Below are 6,243 nucleotides of genomic sequence, written 5' to 3'. Positions count from 1 at the left end.
AGGAGCATTCGACAAACATAGACGATCTACAAGCCTACAAGACCCTTGTTTGTTTTGATTGATTTAATACTTTATTAGAGAGAAATGCAAACAGCATTAGTACCGTCATACACTTGTCTGGTCTACAACAGTGGTTCTCAAACCTTTTCATGTCAAGGACCCCCATAATGATATGTTTTTGACACACCCCATGAAGCATTGAATTCATGGAGATTTGTTTGCTTGGAATGAGACAAAAAAACAGCAAAATCTCCATGAATTCAATGCTTTGATCATGGGGGGTACTGTGTAATTGATAGAAAATAAGTCATTGTTTGGGTGAACTACTCCTTTAAGTTATATGTTATCAGGTAAAACGTGAAATACAATGCAATCTAAAGAAACACCTCTGACCTGTACAGATTAGAGAAACAAATGACCTAGAGTTGCTTATCTTAGTTTGTATGTTAACCCATTCAATCCAGGAACACATCTGTGTCATTTTAGATGTATTTGGCTGTTCAAAAATAGCAGATCTACAAGCTATGAGCTTGTAACTCTGCTATTTTTGTAAAATCGTGAATCTTTGAATATAGTTTTTTTTTAAAGCGAACATTTGTAACTCAAATCGTTGCTTCTGGGGGTCCCTGGGACAAAACATTTTGAGATGGGGGTCCGCGGCAAATTACATATCTAAAAATGTTTTCTAAATCCTAACAGTATGTTGCTATATCAGTGGTGCTCCAACTTTTCCATGTCAAGGACCCCCAAAATGTATATGTTTTTTACCTTTTCATAGATTTCATAGATAGCTTCATATAGACTTGTTTGGCAACACTAATGCTAATGTAAATAAATGTTGTATTGTTTGTTTGTTTGTTTGTTTGTTTTCACATCTTTTCTATTAAAATGTTGGATGGATTCATGTTAATGTGTATTGTCAGACATTTAACCACTTAAACCGTCAATACTTATAAATGTGATCCATGCTTGGTCTGCACACCTCTTTGCCTAAAATAGCCGATCTACAAGCTCACAACACGCAACCTGTTGAGTAGGGGTGCTATGGTTCAAGTGGTTGATGTTGTTGTCCTAGTTTAGTCTTCTTTGTTTTCTCCTGTTTTCTCTCTTTCTCTGTCCTCAGGCCAGTGTGTGTGTGTGGGGGGGGGGGGGGGGTCACTAGAAATACCAAACCTATGAACCTATAGGTGGGTTTTGACCAAGAATAGAGGGTTTAAGTGATTATCTGTCCCTTTGGTGTGGCTGTAGCTCCATGCATGTGGTCATCGTACCTGTGGAAGGAGAGCTGGCTTGAAGGTGAGAATACTTCTCCCTCTCTGTTCACATGCTTATACTCAAGTAGGCCTACTCAAGTACAACTTTGAGGTGCTTTTACTCTACTTGAGTATACCCATTTGCTTTCTACATTGCAGTATTGATACTTTTACCTAAGTAAAACATTTGAGTACTTTTTACACCACTGCTGCTAGGACATGGGTTCGATCCCTGGCACCGCCAACCCAGCGTATGAGTGGCACGGCTTGGGTGCGGCATCAGTACTGGGAGCTGATGGTAGGTGTGTGGCGCATAGTGAGACGAGGATAGACTCAGCGTATGAGTGGCACGGGAGCTGATGGTAGGTGTGTGGCGCATAGTGAAACAAGGATAGACTTGAAAATAGCAGATCTACTATTTTCAAATGGCCGAAATGAATATATTGCTGAAGTGGTTAACTTTACACCACTGGTTTTCACAATTTAAGATAAAGAGTCTAGTTTGTCAACATGTGGATATTTATAACAAAATAATACATTTCTAATATTCAATAAGTAAGTAGATCGGTGCGGCTTATTGTCGGTATCAGACAGAGCGCGGGTGTCTATATCCTTGTTTCACTATGCGCCAAACACCGACCATCAGCTCCCATGCCACTCATACGCTGAGTCCATATCCTCGTCTCACTACCATCAGCTCCCAGTACTGCCGCACCCAAGCCGCGCCACTCATTCGCTGGGTTGGCGGTGCCAGGGATCGAACGCATGTATCAATATCAGTACTTGAGTATATAAGCATGTGAACAGAGAGGGAGAAGTATTCTCACCTTCAAGCCAGCTCTCCTTCCACAGGTACGATGACCACATGCATGGATCTACAGCCACACCAAAGGGACAGATAATCACTTAAACCCTCTATTCTGGGTCAAAACCCACCTATAGGTTCATAGGTTTGGTATTTGTAGTGACCCCCCCCCACACACACACACACACACACACACACACACACACACACACACACACACACACACACACACTGGCCTGAGGACAGAGAAAGAGAGAAAACAGGAGAAAACTAAGAAGACTAAACTAGGACAACAACATCAACCACTTGAACCATAGCACCCCTACTCAACAGGTGGCGTGTTGTGAGCTTGTAGATCGTCTATTTTAGGCAAAGAGGTGTGCAGACTAAGCACGGATCACATTTACTAAGTATTGAGGGTTTAAGTGGTTAAAGGTCTGACAATACACATTAACATGAATCCAACATATTAATAGAAAATATGTGAAAACAAACAAACAAACAAACAATTAAAAAAAAATGTTACATTAGCATTGATAATAGTGTTGCCAACCAAGTCTATATGAAGCTATCTATGAAATCATATCATTTTGGGGGTCCTTGACATGGAAAAGTTGGAGCACCACTGATATAGCAACATACTGTTAGGATTTAGAAAACATTTTTAGATATGTAATTTGCCACGGACCCCCATCTCAAAATATTTTGTTCCAGGGACCCCCAGAAGCAAAGATTTGAGTTACAAATGTTCGCTTTTAAAAAATCTATGGAAAAACAAAGCAATACTGCCTCATCAAAGTCGGTATAGTGACTTTATATATTGTCAGATACTTGCATGTGTCATTATATTATTGCCGCTTTACCCAAATCCAGCTCGAGTGGAGTTAGGAGTTTTGTCCGAACAGAAATCCGTCTCAAGTGGAGTTAGGAGTCTGATCAGCTGACAATAGCTCCAATCTCTGCTGAGGGAGAGGTTTCAAATGGGTCTAAATTCCTAAAAGCTAACAATGGATCTCCAAGCTGCACAATGCATCACAACGTGTGAATTAATGCCCTGATGCTTCATGACACTTATTATATAGGCCTACAATAATAAACAGGACTTTAAATATTACAATAACTTCTGCAAAGAGGGGGTCACAGAGTTGGAGTTGGAGTAGAACTAGCGTGACAGAAATGCTATGAACTAATTTCTTGTCACAGTGCTCTCCTCATTAAACACTTCATAGATTTTAGAAATAGAATGACTTGTTTTCATAACATTAGCATCAGTGCTAAGTTTGATAAACAAGTACACTCCGTAGTTTTAACAGACTAAGGGGGGAAAACCCTGCGTCGTTAGTTTGTTTGCTGCGTGCTCCGCGGTAGATCTCCTTTCTCTCTGTGCGCTGTGCTGTAGAACAGCAGCAGGGAGAGGAGAGAGGGGGAGTTGTGCGGTTTGACGGACAGTTTGAGGATCCAATGGGGTTGGGAGGTTTTGTCGGAGGCGCTTTTTAATACTTTTCATTGGTTAATTTTTTTTACGTAAAGAGTGTTCAATAGCGCTTTATGAAAGAAAAGAAAATGGAGTTAGCTGGTTCCCGCTGGACAGCGACGATATATATAGCCTATTTTCTTTTTATGTAGGAAACGGGGAAAAAAAGGAAATATTTACTCGCGACCCATAAAGATTGGTCTGCGACCCAAGACAAAGACGGGTATATCGACCCACCCCACTGAGCCATAGTCGTCTGTTAGACCTCCGTCTAAAACCGGGTTATAATTGGTCTAACAGTGAAAGTTTTTTCAACGTCTATTCTTAGCCTAGACGTTGATTAGCTGCTTTTTAAGCGTCTATATTTAGACCGTCTATATTATAGATGTCATTTCAACGGCTATGATATAGATGGTCTATATATAGACGCTTAAAAAACAGCTAATCAACGTCTAGGCTAAGAATAGACGTTGAAAAAACGTTCACTGTTAAGGCCCTTACACACCGGGGGCGAATTTTTCATGCGAATAATACATTTTTTTTTTTACTTATAAAGTCAATGCAAGCTTCCATGGAGCGAAAAAGCGTCTTTTAATTATTCGGAACGAGTCCGAATTTTGCGTATATTCGCATAATCGCCAGTGTGTAATGACCTTTAGACCAATTATAACCCGGTTTTAGCCTAGACCTTAGACGTATTTTAGACGTCTAATAGCCCGAAAAATGCTCAGTGGGACCGTTTGGGGAAACAGTGATATATACATCACATTGTGTCGCATCGCGGCGCTTGCAGATCTGCAATTTCCGCTATATCTTTGAAAGCGTTTGAACACGTATGAACGTATGTGTTCAATATAACGGACACATCCATACGAATGCATGGAAACGATTGTGACGATTATGCAAAGTAATTGCAATCAGGCGCTTATGTCATGGATGGTGACGGAGGCCCCTCTATAGCAGAAGGTTTGTGGAGCATCTCTGGGTGTGTGTGAGCCACAGCGGACGCTGTGCCGTGGTGGGACCGCACGTTGCTGTCACGTCCAATAGACTCGGCAACGCATTGAGAAAAGGCTGTGTCCCCCCCCCCCCCCCCTCCACCGGAACAAAAGCTTTTCTTTAAATATTAAACATCACAGAGGAAATTAGAGCGTCTTTCTGTGGGATTTGGCTCTGTGTGTTGGTTTTATGGCGGTGTTGTGCCAGAGCATCTGATGAATTTGAATGATTTTTTTTTTAGGAAATGAAACCTGCCCTCCGTGACAGCGGAGGGAAGTAGCTAAGTGTGTTTACTCAAGTGCTGTACTTAAAATACAATTTTGAGGTAGTTTGAGTTTCTTGATAACCTGGTCTACTCCACTACATCTCAGAGGCAAATATTGTACTTTTTACTCCACTACAATTATTGGACAGTTTTAGTCAATAGTTACTTTGCGCCCATACCCTAGGTGGGGTTTGCGACAGGGCCTACTCTGTGTGGAGTTTGCATGTTCTCCCCGTGTCTCCTAGGGTAGTTAATACCCTCACAAAAACATGTAGTAATGTAGTAATCCTAAAGTACCGCCTCCCCCATGACAGCCGGGGCGCCTGATGGAGGGGAAGGGAACTGGTTGGAATAACGTGTTCCTTCCACGCGCTACGTCCTAACGGGGAAACTCTCCCCTGTCAGGTGACAAGAAGGTCAGTTGGCTCTCATGTATTGAAGGAAGCATGAGCTCGGCCCTGGCCTCCCCAGGCTGTGTAGCGCCCAGGATCACTTAGGAAATTGGCACCGGGTGAAATCGCGGGATAAAAAAAAAAAAAAAAAAAAAATTACTTTGCATATTTTAGATTAATATTACAAAATACCGGTATGCATTAACCACATAAGCCCTATATTACTCTTTGGCTTTTTGAAAATAGACGATCTACAAGCTCACAACATCATGTGATTTATTTATTTATTTTTGTTAAACAGTTAAATCATTATATTGTGAAATGCTCTGTTACAACGTCACCTTGCTAAACTAATGGCCTAAGTCATGTTTTGAGGGAAATGATATTTTTTCCTAAGTCAGCTCCTCATGACACTGGTCACCTCTGGTAAAATCGCCCATCTCCTAATTGAAAAGGATCATGCTGTTCACTCCCCTTTTAGTATAATGGCCTAACTCCCTAGTGTGACTTAGGCCAAAATAGGATATTTTTTGGGCCTAAGTCACATGTTTTTGTGACTTAGTCTTCAGTGACACTGAGGTGTTGGAGTACCAATAAATGGCCAATAAAGTATGGCCAATAAAGTACCAATAAATGGCCTAAATCAGTAAATCATTTGGCCTAAGTCAGGTTTAATCCTATTTTAACCTATTTAAATCTCTTATGTTACATAACTGACAGACAGTGTTATTTTTATGTTAATCGTCATAATTTGTTAAAAACGTTTTGGGTCAAATGATTAAGAAATATCATATAGTTTAGTTTTGGATCAGTTTCTATACATTATAGCTAAAATCTAAAATGACACAGATGCTTTCCCGGAATGAATGGGTCAAGTAAAAAACAAATCTCCCAAATTGCATAAAGCGCCTCCTCCACATCGTGGTCAGGTGCCAAACATGGCCGCCGCTTGTTGTGAGTGACGCCAGACAGTGTTCTCCTTCACAGATGAAAGTGTTTGTGGTGATGAGTGTGCCTTTGCTCAAGCTGTCAAAGCTAAAGTGGCTAAAGAGCCC

Source organism: Gymnoscopelus braueri (genome assembly GCF_963280865.1).
Source record: "Gymnoscopelus braueri genome assembly, chromosome: 2".
Lineage (NCBI taxonomy): Eukaryota > Metazoa > Chordata > Actinopteri > Myctophiformes > Myctophidae > Gymnoscopelus > Gymnoscopelus braueri.
This window is presented reverse-complemented; position numbering follows the sequence as displayed.